Source organism: Schistocerca piceifrons, chromosome X (genome assembly GCF_021461385.2).
Source record: "Schistocerca piceifrons isolate TAMUIC-IGC-003096 chromosome X, iqSchPice1.1, whole genome shotgun sequence".
NCBI classification, from domain to species: domain Eukaryota; kingdom Metazoa; phylum Arthropoda; class Insecta; order Orthoptera; family Acrididae; genus Schistocerca; species Schistocerca piceifrons.
Window position 1 is genome coordinate 449,559,376 of NC_060149.1, and position 22,468 is coordinate 449,581,843.

Below are 22,468 nucleotides of genomic sequence, written 5' to 3' on the forward strand. Positions count from 1 at the left end.
TAAGTTTCGAGCATTGTAGAATTTGTGTAAATTCACAAAAAGTGTTTCAATACGTCAACCACACATTCCTCCTATACTACTCTCTCCGCACCATAAAATGTTATTCATAAGAATGACGCTCCCGCAGTACTGACTACCTATCGAGTTATTTAGTGGCTCTGAGCACTATGGGACTTAACATGTGTGGTCATTAGTCCCCTAGAAGTTAGAACTACTTAAACCTAACTAACCTAAGGACATCACACAACACCCAGTCATCACGAGGTAGAGAAAATCCCTGACCCCGCCGGGAATCGAACCCGGGAACCCGTGCGTGGGAAGCGAGAACGCTACCGCACGACCACGAGCTGCGGACAGTTATTTAGTAATCTCAGTCATTCGAGAATTCATGAAAAAAGATAAACGAAATATATCAATTAGCAATGATCTGACAGTATTTTTGATTGTGATTTTGCAAACGACGAATATTCATCGATTTTTAGTTGCGTTAAAACACTTCGTTTTGCGTGTCGTCTAAGAAGAACGATGGTGATAAGAAACTTATTCTTGCAAAATCTAAATGTGATTTTGCAGTGTCTGCTACGACCTCAACGCTGCAGCTGCTTGCTGTTCGAAACAGTCTGTGTTATTTTAGATTAATCGCAGTATGTGTCACAGTACTTTCTGACAATACCTATTCAATTTCTTAAAAATATTTTAGTAAGCAGTTTGCGTTCCTATCGAGTTTTGTGCGAGAATCGCTTTAGTTTAATGCATCCATAGCGCTCACATTTTAATATTTACCTCCGTCTGCAATCTAAAATGAAAAATATTGTGTTTCCAAGAGTGCTGAAATAGAAAACAGTTGCGAATGAAGTAGAATTTCTGTTTCTATATTCGTTGTAAAACTGATGAAAAGGGTTAATGGAAATAATTCATTCACTCCTGTCTGCCTTATACAAGATAAAAATAAAAGCGTTACAATGGGGATATTTGTTTTATCCGATAGTCGCAATCTCTAGAACCGTTTAACACAGCTCCAGTGTAAGTGGCATTTTCGTGTGCAGCTCTTCAAAAGATAAGTACAATTTTTGGTCAGGTGCTCAGTACTTATTTGTGTACATCATCTGCTTAATGGCGCGTTATCGGTTTTCTGTTGCTGTAAAATTAGCATTATTTGTGATATGTGGTTGTTGACATAAGTTAGTCAGATTGCGAGTAACGTGTCATTTTTTCACTAAACTTATTGTAATAGGGAGACTAATAAAGTAACTGATGTGGCTTCTCCATGGATCTGTATGTCGTGCTGATTTAGGTTTTCCGTGATTTCCCTAAATCGTTTCAGGCAAATGCCGGGATGGTTCCTTTCAAAGGGAACGGCCGATTTCCTTCCCCATCCTTCCCTAACCCGAGCTAGCGCTCCGTCTCTAATGACCTCGTTGTCGACGGGACGTTAAACAACACTAACCTCTGTATGTCGTGCAGCGGGTTAAGAGAATCGTGAAAAATGAAGAAAGTTTAGTACCCATTGGGTGCAATTGGAAATAGTGTGTTTTGAATTTTTCAGGTTCACCGGGTAGAGAAAAGACAGGAAGGAGATTAGCCAGAACATTATGACCATGTATCTAATAGCAGGTATGTCCACCCTTGGCATGGACAACTGCGGCGACGAGTCGTGATATGGAAGCAATGAGACCTTGGTAGGTCGCTGGAGGGAGTTGACCTCTACAACTGCACACACACACAAGTCAACTAATTCCAGTAAATTCAGGAGAGGGTGGTGATGAGCTCTGACGCCACGTTCAATCACATCCATGATGTATTCGATCGGGTTGAGATCTTGCAAGTTGGGGGGGGGGGGGGCAGCACATCAATTGGAAGTCCCCACTATGTTCTTCGAACCACTCCATCACATACCTGGCCTTGTGATACGGCGCATTATTTTGCATACAAATTCCACTGCCGTCGGGAAACATGGTCAGCTTGAAGAGGTGCACATGGCCTACAACCAGTGTACCATACACCTTGGCCGTCATGGTGCATTGCCCGAGCTCCACTGGACTCATGGATGCCCACTTGAACGTTCCACAGAGCATGATGGAGCCGCCTCCAGCTTGTCTCCATCCGACAGAACAGGTGTTAGGGAGCACTCCCCTTGGAAGATTCGCTCCCTCCCATCGGCATGATGAAGAAGGTATCGGGATTCATCAGACCATGCAAACGCTCTGCCACTGCGCCAATGTCCAGTTCAATAGTCACGTGCCCATTTCAGTTGTAGTTCCCGATGTCATTACCTTAACTTTGGCACATGCATGTGTCGTCGACTGCGGAGGTCCATCGTTCGGAGTGTTCGGCGCATTGTGTGCACTTTAATGAGGCATGTTCGCTCATCCTACGTGATTTAACATTGGTTACGCCATGTGTTGAAGACACTCACAGCAGCACTCCCAGAACAGCAGACAAAAACAGACAGAGCGCCTTTCCCTTTCTACACATGGACAGCACGCTCGCTGATACTATCTGCATCGTGCGTGTGTCTGATTAGCAGCCATTCCTTGCCAGGTGGTGGTCATAATGTTCTGGTTGATCAGCGTACAAACCGAAAGGGAAAAAATAGAGATAATGTATGGCATTCTGGTTAGCAGCGAGTTTTCTTTATTACTTGACATAAAAATGCATGAGCTATAGTTGGCTTCAGAGCAAAGTAAGATGCAACGGACTCATAGCTACGTTACCAAGGCTAGGATGAACTGTTGAAACACATATCTCAAAATTTTATCTTAAAAAATCTGTAATGTGCCTGAACAGCGTTCATCATCATTTGGTTGTACCGACTGCATAGTAATCGAGTAACATACACAGACACAAAAAAGTCGCAACTCCTAGAAGGAGTAGTGCGACATAAAGTAAAGATGCTAGGCGTGTTTCTACATCTGAAAGATGATGTCTATTCAAATTTTGGGCAAATCGTGTAAGAGTGTAGCTACTAGGGCCACTATGATGATGCTTATCAGTTTTTCTTTAAATATACGCTGTAACGGTCGTGAGAGTTAGCTAACTTTCCGATTGGAACTGATGAGTTAATGTTAACCAAGAATGCCTTTACGGCGACGAAGACACCATTATCAACGCCTCACTCAGTTTGAACAAGGTCTGTAATAGAGCTACGAGAAGCTGGATGTTCCTTCTGCAATTTTTCAGAGAGACTTCACAGACGTGTTACCACTGTGCGTTTCTGCTGGCAGCGCTGGTCTCGGAAATATGCGCTCGCAAGAAGACCGGCCGCCTGATGACCACGTCGCACTACCGAGAGGGAAGACCATCATGTTCGGCTTATGCCTCTGGTGCATCGTACTGCATCTGCAGTAGAAATCTGAGCAGCTGTTGGGACCATAGTGATGCAACGAACTGTTACAAATCGGTTACTTCAAGGACAGCTCCGAGCCAGTTGTTCTGTAGCGTGCATTCCATTGACCGCAAACCACAGCCATTTCCGAAACCATCGTTGTCAAGCGAGAGCTCATTGGAGGGCAGGGTGGAGGTCTGTTGTGTTTTCTGATGAAAGCTGGTTCTGCCTCGGTGCCAATGATGTCCGTGTGTTGGTTAGGAGGAGGTCAGTTGAAGGCCTGCAGCTAACCTGTCTGCGTGCTAGACACACTGAATCTACTATTGGAGTTATGGTCTGTGGTGAGATTTCGTACGACAGCTGTGTTTTTCAGGGGTTGTATGTTACTTTGAAATCTCTGGATTAAAGCTGATGGCTTTGAATTCGTACAATGATTGCAAGTGTCATTTACTGGGTAATAGCGCTAACGCTAGTAGTGGTGCGTCGGACACGATAACAAAACAGGTATATGCCGAAGGCAAAGAAAAAACAAGTTAGAAGAGGTGAGAAGTAGAGAAACCCTTGCAAAGTGAAATATGTGTACTTTAATCAGTGGCACAGAAGCAGCGTTAATCCGGTCAGTGGTGGCCCTGTCATGCACCAGATATTTTAATTAGGTGGCTGAGGAATGCGGTGTCTTTTCATGCGGCGCGGGAAATGATGAACCCCGGAAGAGGGGTGAATGCAACTCATTTATTTCATCATGCGGAGGCCGTCGCGGTGCTTTGCAGAGACACTCGCCTAAGGGAAAAAGGGAATCTCTCCCATTGAGCACTGCGCTTCCCTCAGAAAGAGGCTGTTATGGAACTGCGAATATTCGCGTGCTGCCCGCTGTTACAAATTTTAACGAGCTGTTCTTAGAATGTGCATGTGTATCAGCGACTCTGCAGAGGTTTTGCCCTCGTAGAAACTGGTTATGTGAAGAAATGGGGAAAAAGAACTGTCGGCTGTCCCCAGTAATTTTCGCAGATGACTGGAGCTGTGTTAAAAGGTTCTACGGTATATCTTGCAACTATCGGATAAAGCAAAGGACCCCACAGTAAGGTTTTTATTTCTGTTATCTTGTACAAGACAGGCAAGGGTGATGAATGACTCCTGTAAGTCATTTTTATCAGTTTTTCAACGAATTTCCAATTGAACTTCAAGACACGACTGGCTTTCTCGTTCAACGTTCTTTAAACCACTATATTTTCATTTTAGATTGGCAGTGACAGTACAAAACACGGGCCACAAAGTGAAAAAAATCTATAAAACAGAAACTACAGGGGTGTTCGCAGTATGTTAGTTACGTGTAACACTATTTCGGTTACCTAAAATTAAAATATAGAACGATAGTAAAGTTTTTAGGAAAGTCATCCGGAATCGTTTACGAAGTACTCTTAAGAGGATACAAAAACTGTCAGAATGAAACGCTTTTAAAACTGAAATGTTACCGTTTTTTGTTAGACTTCTGGATGTAGATCCAAGCAGTTGCGCCATATCGAAAACAAAAGTAATTTAGTATTTACGGTCGACGATTTACATCATAACTCTGTACTGTGAGAGGCTCAGCGGATGAGCCGATGGTTAATTTCGCCGTACGAAGGTGTGGGATACTTATTCCACACCTGCTATGAATTGTCGGTATTCTATATAAGCAAGTAAAAGACGGTTGCTATCAGTCCAGCGAAGCCTGTGCATTTTATGTCCTAAGGTTCAGGCCTCCTACACAAGAATACTGAGAAGAAGGGAAAAATATTTGATTTCGGAAAGAGAAATTCTCTCAGTTATACTGAATACATTTAAAGAGGCACATGAAGGACGTAAACCGTAAAACGGAGGTTTAATTTGCGGAAGTAAGTGTGCTGGCACACTAGCCAGAAGGAACTTAAGTCCAAAGACAGGGTTGATGCACAATGAGGGAAACGAGAGATTCATTCTGTTACTGACTTAAAAGATTTACACTGCGCATTCCGAATATGGACACGCTTTCTGGGCCAGTTACTTCAAATGGGGTGCTTCTGTTTAAGATTTCTGCAACGGCCATTGAATATTTATGACAGAGATGCGTTTGGAGAAGTGTATCAAGTTAAAGATTTAGATATACAGTCTCTGATCAATGGTATCCGAATATCTATAAGCTGATATTGATACGAAATGTATACATTCTTCTTTATGATGACTTGCATTACAATCAGGTGACTGACAATCAGCCTGTGATGTTGGACGCTGGGGTCTGAAGACATTCGCCAAACCCAGACCTTTCCATCGGGTTGCCATGTGGTACAGGGTGATTCATCGCTCCAAATTTATCACTCCACAGTGTCCTCTACCTCCTTTTATAATGGAGATTTCACCATGCATGACATCTACTTTTCAATTCTGCTTTACCTATTGGTGTCCACATTCTTTTGGTCAGATAATTTAGTTACCGACAATGCAAACAATAACAGATGTGTTTTCTGTTGTTGTCTTCAAAACGTACCAGCACCAACAATGCCATCGAAGCCATCGCAATGCTGCCTTTCTGTAATAAAAAAAAAATGGTTCAAATGGCTCTGAGCACTATGGGACTTAACTTCTGAGGTCATCTGTCCCCTAGGAATTAGAACTACTTAAACCTAACTAACCTAAGGACATCACACACATCAATGCCCGAGGCAGGATTCGAACCTGCGACCGTAGCGGTCGCGCGGTTCCAGACTGTAGCGTCTAGAACCGCTCGGCCACTCCGGCCGGCCTTTCTGTAATCGAATGATATTGTAATTATACTACACTACAGCGCAAACTAGAGTCGTATTCTGGAGAAACAAGGTTCTAGTCCCCAACCAGCCACCCAGATTAAGATTTTACGCGGATTCTCCACATCAGTTTAGACGAATATTGAAATTGGTTCTTCATAAAGGCAATGGTCCCTCCTCTTCGCTTCTAATGAGCTTGATATTTACGATTCACTGAACTCAACCTGCCCTTTACTTTCTTGTCAATAATACTACCAGTGATACTACTTACTTCAACAGTTCTAAAATAACGTGCAAATTCTGTTCATAAATGTGCCAGATATACCAAATATTACTAGCGTACGTCCATTTTCCAGTGAATTTTATGAATTAAATTAAAAATAATTTCTTGTATTTAGGGACGAATGAGGTTAATATTATTGAATGATCTTAAAATGGTTCGTCAGTGCCAACGGCCGGAAAATTGGAATGAAGAATTAGAGTTCAATGTTAAGTCAACGTTGAGTTCCTAAGCGAAAATATATTGGCCAACATTCTGAAGGTATTCAATTTCTCCTCTACTGGTGACGGAATGGAAACAAAACCACAGTGGCAGTTATATGTGGTGTTGTATTCATCACAATATTATGATACCCAACATCATAGGTAGCAGGTAGCGAATTTCCAGCTAGTTACTGTGCAAGGAGGCAGGCCGGCATGATTCGCTACTTTACGTAAACGCAAGTCTCTAAAAGTTACATAAGATGGGCAATACAATATGAGTCAAATAATAAATATTTATTAAGTTTATGTACAAAATTAATACTTAGCTTTGAGACATTGACAGAAGCATGGCCCGGTATTCGAAGTCCAACACGCTGACTAGCCTAACATTTGGAAGATAACTATCAAATCTAAAACTTTTTAGCACTGCTGCTGTATTTGACAATACATTGGAGAAGAGAAAAGTAGTTCCGGATTTTATCGCTTCCTGTGGCAGCTGATATCACCAGCGGCGAATGAATCTGACGCTTTGACAGTCTTGTAGCGGAGGCAGAAATTGGTACAGCTAGGCGTAAATAGATTGGAACTCTGCGTGGTACCGTGACTGAAGTGTGTAGATGATGTCGCCGTCTGGTGCATATCGTTCTGTACCAGTGACTAAGCACACAGCATGTAGTAACAAGGCATTGTCCAACGGTCACCATCTCTTTGCTAATGCGGCCTTCGTTTCTATTTTCAAAAGAAAGGACACATTAACGGATGTAACCTAGCGATGTTTACAGTTTTCAGTGAAACTATTGGTAGACTTCTCAACTGTTACCTTTTAGTTAAGCAAACGCTTCTAGTCATTTCTTATCGTATTGCTTATGATTGCCATTAAACTGTACTGAGTATGTTGTGGTATTACAAGCGTGTCTCCGCTATAGCTTATTTTCTGTAATTTTCATTTCCTTGGCCTATTTGGGAAATTTTTAATAATTCATTGGGCCTTTCCGGCATCTTTCTATCCTGATTTCACAACGTACATCCAAGTCGGTTCGTTATCCTGAGGATACAAAACAGAAAGACGGCGCACAATGGCTACTCCTTCGATGCGCTACATTGATAGTTGTGAGCTGTTGTACGACTTGTTATATTCTGTGTGCATGCAGAAAATATGTATGTATCCGAGGTGGTGTAGCTGAGCTTCGTATAGCTAAGGATAATATGGCAGTCTTGTGCATTTTGTGTGGGTAGTAATAATGTGTTATTTTGTTCATACTTCAGCCATAAAATCTGTAGTCCTTGATCATTGAGTGTAACTTTATTATGACTCGCTCGAACTGCCTCAATCACATGTACTATCGGAATGAACTTTGTGGTATTTTGTTCTTGTTATCGACGCTGAAAAATGTTTCATACTTACGTTTAACTTTTTGTCCTATCTGAGTGTACGTCAATAACCCAATTTTGGGTGTTCCTTGTCGTCTCTGACATATCTGTGATGGTGCCCACTGCAGAGTGAAAATAGTAGCCCAGAAACAGGACCAAACTTTTCAGAATGATTTACGATAACCTTACGGCCATACTAAGAAGTTTGTGCTAATTCATGTTAAGAAATTCAAAAGAGAAACGTCATGCAGATCATGGCTCTTTGCTATAGAATATCACATCCAATGACAGAAACTGTAGTCCGCGTCCGCAATGTTCAGTGTAAACTAAGAAAATATGACAGTACCCAAGTTCAGTCTATACTGGAAGCTCTTTCTAGCGTTCAACGTTTGTTATATTGTTAAAGTATTTTGTTTCCAAAATAAAGTTTCCACTGCGCGGCGGGTTGTACCCTGATTTGAAATCTCATGGCAAATTAAAAATGTGTGCTCTATTGGAACTCGAAATCGGAACCTGTAAATTCGAGAGCGAAAGCTTTTATCGAATGAGCATCCTGACACGAATTATACATTTTTTTTCAGAACAGAGAGTCGAGAAGTGAAGGGGAACGTTCATGAAATCTTGAATGTGAGAGAGAGGTACTGTCAGAAATAAATCTTAACGAAGGAGCTGTGAGTCGTGCTGGATAGCGACCCGGAAAAAGAACGTAGTCTGGAAAAGGCAAGGTTTCGAATTCGAGTCCTGGTTCGGGATACAGTTTAAATTTGCTAGAAACGTTCATATATTAGGTTCTTCTCGTAAATGTGCATCGGAGGCAGTGACTCGTTCAAATGGTTCAAATGGCTCTGAGCACTATGGGACTCAACATCTTAGGTCATAAGTCCCCTAGAACTTAGAACTACTTAAACCTAACTAACCTAAGGACATCACACACACCCATGCCCGAGACAGGATTCGAACTTGCGACCGTAGCAGTCCCGCGGTTCCGGACTGCAGCTCCAGAACCGTACGGCTACCGCGGCCGGCACGCGGTGACTCATATCGGCTGTAATTTCCCCTCGCCGTTTTGCCTATGAAATAACTTTAAGACAGTTATAATGGTATTATGGCTACCCAAAAAACATGAAACCTGAGTCCAGGATTCCTATTTAGTCATGGAGTTGCCAATATAAGTACTTAGTGTCTTTTTCCAGTTTATAAAATAGCAGCAAATGATCTTGTAAACTTAACGTTCATGCAGGAAGCTGCGACTATTTCGCGTTCTTATAAAAATGTGTTGACCAAAAGAAATGCGAAGCAATTTGATTAGTAGTTCGTAATTGTTCTGAAATTTACAACGGCAGCTGGTTTACATAAACATTATCCTTAATTTTTGAAAATTATAGTTATAAGGACTTGTTAAGGGGTTCTCTGGTTGCAGGTTCAAACAGTTCAGCAATTGTATATGCACTGTCTACAGAGTCTCCTTAGGTTTAAATTCTTTGTTCTCTTCTTTATCCATTTTTCCATCTATATTTCTATCTTTCCCGCTACACGAGTCCAATATTAATATGTCTGGACATTTAACTGTTAACTTATATATGTGGTTGCTATTGAAATCCACTTCAGAAGGGAAGCAGTTTACAGTATGTGCATGAAACTACGAACTTGTATTAGGGGCTGTGCCAGTGAAGCCATGAAAGTTGTTGGCTGCGTACAGCTTGAGGACCTTAGAAATTAGTTTAAGTTCCTGAGAGGGTGAACTTCGACTCAGTTTCCAAAAGACCTGATAGAGAATTAGTACTTTATTAAAAATTCTGTATCACTGAAATTAACAATCATTTCAAGGAAATAGAGTAATGACCGTCTTTAAGTGAGTATTTATAGTTACATGACGCCACGAATGTTCTGTTATGAATGAAAATTTTGACACAGGTGAAATTAATTAAAAGGGCTGAATATCTGAGGAGTTCTGAGGTACAATACGCACGGAATATTTGTTGTAAACATATATTTTGACAGCTGTTCTATACTGAGTGTAAGATCATGTAACTACTGTGTTTTGGGCATGTCCGTAAAGGCTTTATCGCGTAAACTGATCTTTACATTGAACCTGTAAGGAAAAGTACACCTTTATATAAGGGAACGTTAAGTGAGGAAAAATATTTCGCTGAATTCTTTAAAGAAAATTTTTCATCTGTTATATTTTAATGAACAGAAAACTGAAATAATGGTTGCTGCAGCATCCTTTGAGGAAACACGGTAAAAAAACATAAACGACCTGCCGGTGGTGATACGTGTCCATTAGTCGTGTAGCAACTGGTATCTAGAGCATCTACTGCGGTTACTATGGGTGGAATCTAACAATATAAAGACACCACTGTATCTCTCTGAAATAGTTCGGCTGTATGCTAAAGACCTTGATGATTCATCGAATTTGTTAAGTAAATTACACATCATACTCCATAAGAAGATGCGTAATTAAAAAGCAACGACACGATAGCAATTTAAGTAGTTATGTTTGAACAACACGCTCATTCTATGCTTTATTGTTAATATTTCCACTTAACCATTTCTCAAAGTTGGTGGGACGAGCTATAGGCGCGGCTTGAGAGTACGGGCAGTATTAGATTTCGTATGTAGTTATGCTACTAGCCTAACTGTTATGATCTCAGCTGCACTGCATGGCACAGGGCACGTGATTCCACAAACCCACACTTCTCTAGGGCCCTGCGACACGTGCACGCACGTACATTTAGGCAATTTTACCCATACTTAGGGCTGCACAGTAGATATTCGAAGATGTAAGTATCTGCGTTTACAAATTTCCTCTGGTGTATGACGACAATATATTGGATATAAATTCTGGAAACGACCTGCTTATTCGTTCAAGCGTATCAGCAAGTGCCTAGATGACACAAACACTGTTATACTGTATAGATGTCCGCTTAGGGGAGGGGACTACTATTATTATTCTTTTTACGCGGACGCTACGCGTATTAATATATGTTGCTGTAAAAGTAAGATAATTGGTAAATCCTAGAATTAACCGGCGAAACCTGAGATTTACCAACATGGTGTGCTAGAAGTCCAAAATTTGGCATTTTATGCATAGCTTTCGAACTTTTACCAAGATACATTGATAAATCTTAGAAATTTTCCAATGCAAACTGTTAAAAGCTGGATCGAAGACTCCCGCCTCCGACGTGCAGGTTCAAACAAGTTTCATTGCTGCCGATTTTGTGTTCAGATAAGTTTCTTTGTTGGCAGCTATGAGTTTTGAGCCCGCTCACAGCTCTGTAGTTTCCGTCAGTGTCTAGCATCGTGCGTATAGTCATCTTTGTGACTCGTTTTAGTGGTGTTTCTTCTGCAGTTTTGCATCAGTTTGAGTGATGTTATGAGTAACAGATTTTACGAACTTTGAAGTTAATCAGTGAATAAGAAGGAGGATAATAATTTTTATGTAACTGCTGAGCAATATGATATTCTGTTAAGTGAAGTGAAAAATGTAAAACTCGTTTCCAATAAAAAATATGTTCACTGCAGACGTTTGAAGCGATATGATGTTCTCAACAACGGAGGTGAAGAGAAACTCATAACACCGGTGTCTACTGGAAAAGAAGAAATTCGTTATTACGTTCGTTTTGATGAACTGTTTAACGTACTACATGAGACCCACATTGCTATATTCCATGGCGGCCGAACACGGATGATTGTGGAACTGAATCGTAAGTACAAGAATGTGACTCTTGAATCAATCGTTAGCCCGCATCTCGTGGTCGTGCGGTAGCGTTCTCGCTTCCCACGCCCGGGTTCCCGGGTTCGATTCCCGGCGGGGTTAGGGATTTTCTCTGCCTCGTGATGGCTGGGTGTTGTGTGATGTCCTTAGGTTAGTTAGGTTTAAGTAGTTCTAAGTTCTAGGGGACTGATGACCATAGCTGTTAAGTCCCATAGTGCTCAGAGCCAATCAATCGTTACTTATTTGAGATTGTGTAAACCATGTCAGGAAAAGCAAATAACATTGAAAGGGGGTGTTGCATGAAACCTGTCATCCACAATGAAATGAATTCATGATGGCCGGCCAGGGTGACCGAGCGGCTCAAGGCGCTACAGTCTGGAACCGCGCGACCGCTACAGTAGCAGATTCGAATCCTGCCTCGGGCATGGATGTGTGTGATGTTCTTAGGTTAGGTAGGGTTATGTAGTTCTAAGTTCTAGGGGACTGATGACCTCAGAAGTTAAGTCCCATAGTGCTCAGAGCCATTTGAACCATTTTTTGAATTCATGATGACAAATTGACTTACTGGACATGAAGGCAAACCCAAACAATAAGTCGAAGTTCATACTTATATATAAAGATCATTAGACAAAATTTTTTATCCTCTGCGCACTAACTTCAAAAAGGGCTGATGAAGTAGCATATCTTCTTTTGGACATTTTTACCACCTTTGGTGCCCCAAGTATCCTTCATTCTGATAATGGAAATGGAAATGAGCGTTTGCCACCATTGGCCAGGAGGGCCTTTATGGGGCAGCTCCGGCCGCCTTGGTGCAGGTCTTATTACATTCGACGCCACACTGAGCGACCTGCGCGCCGGATGGGGATGAAATGATGATGGAGACAACACAACACCCAGTCCCTGAGCGGAGAAATTCCCCGACCCAGCCGGGAATCGAACCTGGGTCCCTTAGGACGGCAGTCCGTCACGCTGACCAACCAGCTATCGGGGCGGACATTCTGATAATGGTAGAGAGTTATGTTACCAAGTCATTCAAAGTTTATGTGGGTTGTGGAGTGATAGTCCACAGGAAGCCGAGGCGCAGTGACTCAGGTATCAGTCGAAAGAGCAAATCAAGATATCGACAATATGTTATCAACTTGGATGGAAACAAATGAAACTTCAAAATGGTCTGAAGGGTTGAGGCTTGTGCAAGCAATGAAAAATATGGATTATCATGAAGGGGTCAGATGCTCACCATATGAAGCCATGTTTGGGGCCGGCCGAAGTGGCCGTGCGGTTAAAGGCGCTGCAGTCTGGAACCGCAAGACCGCTACGGTCGCAGGTTCGAATCCTGCCTCGGGCATGGATGTTTGTGATGTCCTTAGGTTAGTTAGGTTTAACTAGTTCTAAGTTCTAGGGGACTAATGACCTCAGCAGTTGAGTCCCATAGTGCTCAGAGCCATTTTGAACCATGTTTGGGGTGCCAATGAAAATGGTCATTGCGACCTCAGTTGTTCCACGTGATTTTAAAAAAAATATGAACACTGAAGAACACTTGAAAACAATGTTAAACACCACTTCCACGGTCTCACAGGAAATTGAAAACGACAGGCAAGGAATTGATGCCAGTGAATAAAGAACTGGAACAGAAGGAACGGGGGTAGAAAGTGCGGCTGCAGCGGGTGAGGAAGACACAGGATTTGATGACAGTTAACGACGAGACACCGGCACCAGCTGATGGTTGTGACAAGATACTGACAACTTCCAACAGTGTTAATAAAGTGAAACGGATCCGAGAAGCTGCCAAAGGTCTTCAGTTTCAGGCAAAGAAAATGAAAGAAGCTTCATACAGCAAAATTCCAAAACCTTCAGTTTGACAGAATTTGAGAATTAAAGTACGGGATGTAGACAGGGCAAATGCAAAATCTATAATGTCAGTAATAATAAATATTTAGGATCAATTTACAAAATTTTATCAACGTCGAAGGAATAGCAGGAGAAGAAATTAATCTATAGGAAATGGTTGTCAAACATTCTTTTGTTGGAGGACAAGGATTCAAAAAGTGTTCAACTAAAAAATGCTTGTGTAAATCGTCTTCCATATTACGTAATTCGAATTGACACAATAATCTACCTTGTTGTAACAAAAATTAACGGTCAAAAGGTAATAATTTTTACATTTTTTACTAATATGTAATACTGCTAATTATGATCACATTGGAACGCAAGAATATTTAAAACACATACATTTACAATAAATGCAAATTATTTCAATAAATTGCTAAGATAATTTTCTTGATGAATAGGGTTTTACCAGTTTGTATGGTATATCCTAATATTTACCAACGTCTCTTGCTAAAAGTTCGAAATTTCGGATTTTTACTACACCGTGATTGTAAGTCTTAGGTTTCGCCATTTAATTCTAGGATTCACCAATCATCTTACTTTTACAGCAACATATACATTAAAAACAAATTAATCTTCATGCAAGGAAGCCTATCAAAATACAAAACAGCCATCAAAGAGTCCATATGCAATAATTAAAGACGGAGCGAGGTGGTGCAGTGGTAAGGTACTGGTCTCTAACTCGAAAGTTTGAAGGTAGGCCTACATCTCCCTGTCCGGCCATCCAGATTTACTTCTCTCGGACTATCCATAATCGCTTAAGGCAAATGCCGGTATGGATCCAATGAACAGGACACGACCAACATTCTTCCCAGCATTACCGAGTCGCTGGAAGAACGTAAAGTACCTAGCGACTGGAAGAAAGCGCAGGTCGTTCCCATTTTCAAGAAGGGTCATAAATCAGATGCGAATAATTATAGGCCTATTTCGCTTACGTCAATCTGTTGTAGAATAATGGAACATGTTTTGTGTTCTCGTATTATGACGTTCTTAGACAATACAAATCTCCTTCATCATAACCAACATGGATTCCGCAAACAGAGATCATGTGAAACTCAGCTCGCCCTATTTGCCCAAGAAATTCACAGTGCCGTAGACACTGGCGAGCAGATTGATGCCGTATTCCTGGACTTCAGGAAGGCATTTGATACGGTTCCGCACTTACGTTTAGTGAAAAAAATACGAGCTTACGGAATATCGGACCAGGTTTGTGATTGGATTCAGGATTTCCTAGAAGAAAGAACACAACATGTCATTCTTAACGGTTCAAAATCTGCAGATGTAGAGGTAATTTCGGGAGTACCGCAGGGAAGCGTGATAGGACCTTTATTGTTTACAATATACATAAATGACTTAGTTGACAACATCGGTAGCTCCGTGAGGCTATTTGCAGATGACACGGTTGTCTACAAGAAAGTAGCAACATCAGAAGACTCGTACGTACTCCAGGAGGACCTGCAGAGGATTAATGCATGGTGCGACAGCTGGCAGCTTTCCCTAAACGTAGATAAATGTAATATAATGCGCATACATAGGGGCAGAAATCCATTCCAGTACGATTATGCCATAGGTGGTAAATCATTGGAAGCGGTAACGACCGTAAAATACTTAGGAGTTACTATCCGGAGCGATCTGAAGTGGAATGATCACATAAAACAAATAGTGGGAAAAGCAGGCGCCAGGTTGAGATTCATAGGAAGAATTCTAAGAAAATGTGACTCATCGACGAAAGAAGTAGCTTACAATACGCTTGTTCGTCCGATTCTTGAGTATTGCTCATCAGTATGGGACCCTTACCAGGTTGGATTAATAGAAGAGATAGACATGATCCAGCGAAAAGCAGCGCGATTCGTCATGGGGACATTTAGTCAGCGCGAGAGCGTTACGGAGATGCTGAACAAGCTCCAGTGGCGGACACTTCAAGAAAGGCGTTACGCAATACGGAGAGGTTTATTATCGAAATTACGAGAGAGCACATTCCGGGAAGAGATGCGCAACATATTACTACCGCCCACATATATCTCGCGTAATGATCACAACGAAAAGATCCGAGAAATTAGAGCAAATACGGAGACTTACAAGCAGTCGTTCTTCCCACGCACAATTCGTGAACGGAACAGGGAAGGGGGGATCAGATAGTGGTACAATAAGTACCCTCCGCCACACACCGTAAGGTGGCTCGCGGAGTATAGATGTAGATGTAGATGTATCTAATAACCTCATTGTAGACGGGCCATTAAAGCCCAATCTTCTTCCATTTCTTCGTCTATTAAGATAAATGAAACCACTAAATTTTTTTGGCTTGGAGTTATTGCATAAATTTTATAGGTGAATTTGTCGCATTACGTCTGTATCATGTCAATAGTTTCGAGCTTTCGACGATGTACACCATTGTATTTGTTAGCAAAGCAACTGACTGTCAAAGAGGTGTTAGACTTCACACATGTAAATGTTTCATTCACATCCCCTGCGATGAGAGCTTATTGGATGTACTGCGTGCCTCCCAGCCTTACGAAAGGTGAAATGAAATCGACCAAGATTTCCTTGGCATTCCCGATGAGGTGTCGCAATATGCTGTACTGGCTTTTGCCATGAGCTGGTGGTGTGACACACAATATGCTAAAACTATAAAACTATCTCCGATATGGGGCAGGAGCAATTGTAAACATCACTATTGGTGAGTCTGAAGTCCCGATTTATCTCTCGTTACTCACTCTGTAGAGGCGAAAACTCAAACCCCAGCTGGTGAAGGAGATCATTCGAGAGAAGTTTTCCGCCACAGGTTGGACAATGTCCCATCTGTTGTTCAAGAGACACCCATTCGTCATCATAGCATGGATACGACATTTGCATCTCTCTCTAAAATCCTCATGATGACTTCTCAAGCTTGCGATAGCTTAATGGAGCTGTTTACGGTATTCAAGAACTGTTGTTGTGATCTGATGATGCTCTCCTGAATGATTATCCCCGTGCAGTGTGCGAGGTTTCGGTAGCTGACTCCTATACTTACGCAAGCTGCCCGTCTGTTCCTGACAGTGAAACGACACTCGATACTCTTCTTAGTTAATTCAGTCTGTGGAACAAATGCTTCAGCAGCTTGGTGGGTTGTGTTGGTAACTTGATCTACCCAGTCTTGAACAGTGTCACTATGTTCAAAAATGTGTGTAAATTTCTAAGGGACCAAACTACTCAGGTCATCGGTCCCTAGACTTACACACTACTTAAACTAATTTATGCTAAGAACAACACACACACCCATGTCCGAGGGAGGACTCGAACTTCCGACGGGAGTGGCCGCGCAGTCAGTGACATGGTGACTATAACAGCGCGGTCAATCTGCGCGGCTGTCACTATGTTGTATAATAGGAATTTAACTGTACAGCGTCAAGTTTACCTCGCTGAGCAATCATCTCAGCGGTTTTCTTCCGGAGACCATTCAGTCTCGCATGTATATACAGATCTCAAAGTGGTCACTGGAGAGCTGATCATTGTCTATATACCACCAAGCAGTGTCGGTGAGAGGCAAAGAGGAAATCCTGAGATCGATGGTGGAGAACAACCTTGCATCAGTGCTGAAGTGTGTGCTCAGCTCTGTGATAAAAAAAAAAAAAAAACACGTCTTCTGAGAACAGGAGGCTCTCTACAGCTCTGTCCATTGAGTAGATGGTTGCAGAGTCACCGTAAAACGTTACGTGCCATGAAGAACAGGTGGGAGTTCTGCGTTAGGCCTTTGTCTAGGAGATTATGTGACAGATACCAATCGTCCTTTGGCCTCTACTGACGTCGCCCTTTCAGTGAAGGACATAGCACTTTAGCAGAGGTTCAAAATCTTTAAAAGGTGTCTCCTGTAGATACAGAAAACAGGATCGTTCCTGTCTTAAAAAGTCAGTTATTCAAGTACAACATGGACACATTTACGTTCTGTTGGATTCTCTGGATGTCCATCCCGGATGCTTCCCTTCCCACATCGCTGCTTTCCAATTTGCCTGTTCCACAGGCAAGGCAGTGAGCAACGCAAGTCTCGGCGGAGGAACTGCTTTGCTGTACCGCAGACGTCAGCTAGGGAGGACCACAACATCATGTGGCCAGAAGAGCAACGGGCAGCGGGCTCGTTACCTCCGAAGTGATGGCCAGTCACCTGGATCCAATGTAGCCATCCGCACGGCATTATAACCTGCAGGATGAGTGCTGTCGTGGCAGTCGCACTAGCATTCCTGAGTAGCATCCTACAGTTTACACTCGAATTCTACAGTCGATAGTAGCAGTTACGAAGTTAGCTGCAAGGGTGATGGACTATTGAGAGATGCACTACAGGAATAAGGCTCGTTATAAACAGACTTGTTATTAGAACTACCACAACCCTAGAGCTGCATTGACGCCAAGCGCTTAGTCTCTGGAGGAATTACTGCTTGTGATAGCTTGTCACGGATTAAGTCCTGTTCTTCTTCGCTTTATTGTGCCTTTGTCTACGTGAACGCAAGGTCGGCATGATTATTTACGGATTTGGCTTGGGTCATTTAAGGGGTGGCCAGATGCGTTTCCTGTCAACACGCCGTTACCCACCAGGATGCAATATGTGTGCCCCAATTGTCTGCGTCGGTACTCTTCTTAGCTGATTCAGTCCGTGAGACAGACACTTTATTCATGTGAACGTGAGCGAAAGTTTTCTAAATACTTACGAGTCGAATGACTGAGGCATCCAGGTTGCCCGATACACCGTCCCCCACCGTCAATCCACTGGGAGGATTCGATCCAGGGCTGGGGCATCTTTTAACATGCACGGCTATCCGGACGGGTGGACTTAGTCCTTTTGTATGGAATATCTGTGCAAGAGAGCCCATGCCGAGATACTTTGTGAGTTAAAATAAGTAGAATAAATTATTTTACTTCGGGCAATTTATTTGTGTAGTAGGTCCAGACCGCTAGGCTGTTACAGTCGTTAAGAGTGACCTAGCTCAACAGAAGAAGGGAACACGTCTGAACACATTCACGTATATTATGGCATACATTTTGGTGATGAAGTATTCTTTTGTCTTCCGCCTTGCTTTAGTTTGGGGAACCTGCGGTAGGTGGCTGATTAGATGATCGGCGTGATGGTCCTTCAGGAAAACTTTAAGTTCTAGTCACTTCAGGAAGGTTTTCATCTGATCCATCAGAAGACAGAACAAATTTGCCTGTCTCAAAAAAGTGGTGGACTTAGGTACATTGCTACATTTGTATCTTCTTGTGCCGTGCGAGTGACAATTGACTTCACTGGAGCGTTTACAGCTACATGCTTTTATTTCAGCGTCCATTGCTACAGCCTGTGTTCAGGAGGTTCATATTCTTACTAAATTTTTTCACTGATGCAAAAGTTGGCGTAAATACCGGTGATTCGATGGCGTGATATGTGTAACCGAAAGAGCGTAAAAAAATCTGCTTCGTAAGCTTTTCTTCCCGGATTGTCTACTCTACAATGAAATCAGCCAGAAAATTCGCTACTTCAGATTACGATTTCCAGAGCAATTTAAAATTTACACATAACAGTGGCGAGTACACGACTTTGCCAAATTTACTTCATTTCACTTGGCGATGGTGGTTTGTCAATGATAATAGCATTTAAAGTAATTTATATGATGAACCCATCTGTGATGTAGTCTGGCAATACTAGTGATCTACAAATAGCTACTTTCTCTAGTTCGACATTTGCCTTCATCATGATTTCTGTCACTTCTGTTGCACTTTCGTACCATTCTTTGTTTTTTTTGTGGTGGGCGGGGGTGGGGGGTTGTCGAGTTTCAATACATCTCTACAGAAACAGCTCTCTTTCCTTGGGGTGGTTTCTTTGAAGGGCATGGTCGAATTTTGTTGTAAGTTCCTAGGGACCAAACTGCTGACATCATCGGTCCCTAGGTTTACACACTACTTAATCTAGCTTAAACTAACTTAACGCTAAGGACAACAGACACGCCCATTCCCGAGGGAAGACTTGAACCTCCGACAGGGGAGCCGCGCCGAACCGTGAAGTGGCGCCTAAGACCGCGCGTCTACCCCGCACGACATGGCCGAATTCCTTCCCCTTCCTTGAAGCAGTCAAACGTTGCGCTCTGTCTTTAATGACCTCGATGTCGACGGGTCGTTAAAACATAATCTTCCTTCATGTGAGGCTCCGTTACAAGTTTCCTGTCGTTCCTTTGCATGCTTAGCTCACAGAAAAAAAAAATATTTATATTATTAATGTTCCACTTCGCAGTTATTTCACAGATTTGTGTGTATAGATTTATGAGTTATTTTCAAAGGAGCCATCTTCTCTTTTCATTAAAACAGAGACATTCGGTGAAATACAGAACGTTTTGTTGCTGTTCATGACTTTTTTAAGACTTGTAATTCTTGTAAGGCTAACTTACAGTGATCATTTCGTCGGTCGGACGTGAATACGGCCCAACGAACCATTTGTACTCAGTAGAGGTCCCATGCGTAATTGGGTCTATCCACACAGACCGTGTCTTCTCTGGACAAGCCTAACCCAAATTGAGTGCAACAGGCATTCTAAAGGTTGCAGGTGACGAATGTTCGGTAACGAATGTTTTGCCCTAGCAGTTATTCATACATCTTGAAGTTGATATTCTTTCTTATAGTGATTTCTAGCATCCTCTTAGTTCCGGGTGGCTGAGACAATATCCTCTTTCTCCATGATACACATCGTTCTACAACTGTGCCTCGCGCTGATCACTGAAGCAGTTTTCGGTTAGAGATATCGGGTGGTCTTCATGTCATAAACCCCAGGTTCGTCGGTCGATTGCTCAGACTAGACTGGCTGAGTTCTCTGACGTGCTTGACATTTAGTACGATCCAAGGCGCGTACAGAGCGTCAAGTGAAGAGGGCCCTGAGTTAAAAATGAAATATCTCGAAAACTGAGATAGACAGACGTTTGCAACAAACATTATGTTTGGTTGTGAAAGCTTCGAAACAGTTCGAATAGATGACAAGAATTGGTGCTATCAAGGGCGAAACTGAATCTGACTGTGAAGTAATCTAGACACGACTAGTGGGCCTAGGTGAACCCAAATTAATTATCGGATGTTTATACCGTCCTCCTGATTATGCCGTAACAGTTTTAGACTCATTCATTCACTCTGTTTTGCGCAGATACCCATGTCATGCAGTATTACTTGGTGGCGGCTTTAATCTACCGAGTATAGACTGCGACGTCTATGGATCCACTGTAGGTGGTACGAACAGACAGTGTTGTGAAGTAGGTAGTTTTGAATAACTTTTCCGAGAAGTGCCTTGATCAACTAGTTACACAACCCACAAGCAATGGAAATATCTGAGACCTTTTACTTACAAATGGGCCTGACATTATCGACAGCGTTATTGTAGAGACAGGGATTAGTGATCATGTCGTCATAGCGACGATGGTTACTGAAGTTAATGAATGCGAGATAAAGGCTAGAAGACTATTTATGCTAGAAAAAATAGGTAAGCAGTTGTTAGTATTCCACTTATACAATGAATGGACATCATTCAGCTCCAGTATGATGGACGTAAAGAATTATGGGCGAAGTTTAAACTGACTGAAAATCGCGTTCTGGAGACGTATGTGCCAAGTAAATCGATCAAGGATGGAAAGAACTCTCCATGGACTAATAATCATACTCAGAAAATATTGAGGAAACAGAGATTGTGGCACTCGCGATTCAAAAAAGAATGCAGGCTAAAGCTAATAGTAATTCGTGCGTCGGTAAGAAGATTAATGTGCGAAGCATAAAACGATGTTTACCACCACACCTTAGTGAAATAGCTTGCCGAGAATCCAAGAAAATTCTATTCATACCTAAAATCACTAAGTGGGTCGAAGGCGTCCGTACAGTCAGACGTCGACCAGTCTGGGATGGCAATAGAAGACAGCAAATGGAAAGCTGCAGTTTTAAATTTCACGTTTAAAAAAATCATTCACACAGGAGCCTCGTACCAACATACCGTCGTTTGACTGTCACACAGTCTCCCACACGGAGACATGAAAATAGGCATCTGTGGCGTAGGGATGCAACTAAAAGTCACCAAGTCCAGATGGAATCCCAATTCGGTTTTAGAGAGAGGGCTCTGTGGCGTTGGCCCTTACTTATCTTACATTAAGCGGAAATCTCTCGGTCAGTGAAAAGTCCCAACTGACTGAAAAAAAGTGTACGTGACTCCTGTGTATAAGAAAGGCAAAACAACGGACCCACATATTACAGACTAATATCCTTAATTTCGGTTTGATACAGAATTCTGAGTTCGTATATAATTAATTTCTGGAGACAGCAAAGCTTCTTTCCACAAATCATTGCCGATTTATAAAGCATTGCTCGTGCGAAACTACGCTTGATCTTTTCTCACCTGATATCCTACAAACCGTAGATGGAGGACATAATTCAGATTCAGATTGAGTATTCCTGGATTGCCGTGAAGCGTTTGACACCTTCCTCACAGGAGACTGCTGACGAAGATCGGAGCATACGGATTACGTTCGCAGAGATGTGAGTTGCTAGAAGACTTTTTAAGAAATGGAACCCAGTTCACTGTCCTCGATGGCGAGTGTACATCAGAGAGAAGGGTGTCGTGAGGAGTGCTCCAGGTGAGTGTGATAGGGACGCTCTTTCCCTCTGTATACACAAACCATCTGACAGACAGGGTGAGCAGCAATTTACGATTGTTTGCTGATGAAGGTATGGAGTACGGGAAGGTATCGTTGTTGAGTGACTGTAGGAGGATACAAGATGATTTAGACAGAATTGATGCTTGGTGTAATGAATGGAAGCTTGCTACGAAAGTTAAAATAAAATGTAATTTAATGCGGTTGAGTAGGCAAAATAATCGTGTAACTTTCGGATACAGTAATACCAGCGTGCTGCTTGACACATTCACATCCAATAAGCATCTAGTTGTAAAGTTGCAAAGTA

The 22,468-nt window shown here is 42.2% G+C and overlaps 1 protein-coding gene across 1 annotated transcript in view; it reads right to left on the reverse strand.

Moving 5' to 3' along the window:
* Positions 1–22,468, reverse strand: part of LOC124721953 (thrombospondin type-1 domain-containing protein 7A-like) — a 1,225,854-nt gene that overhangs the window by 697,004 nt on the left and 506,382 nt on the right. The window lies entirely within an intron of this gene.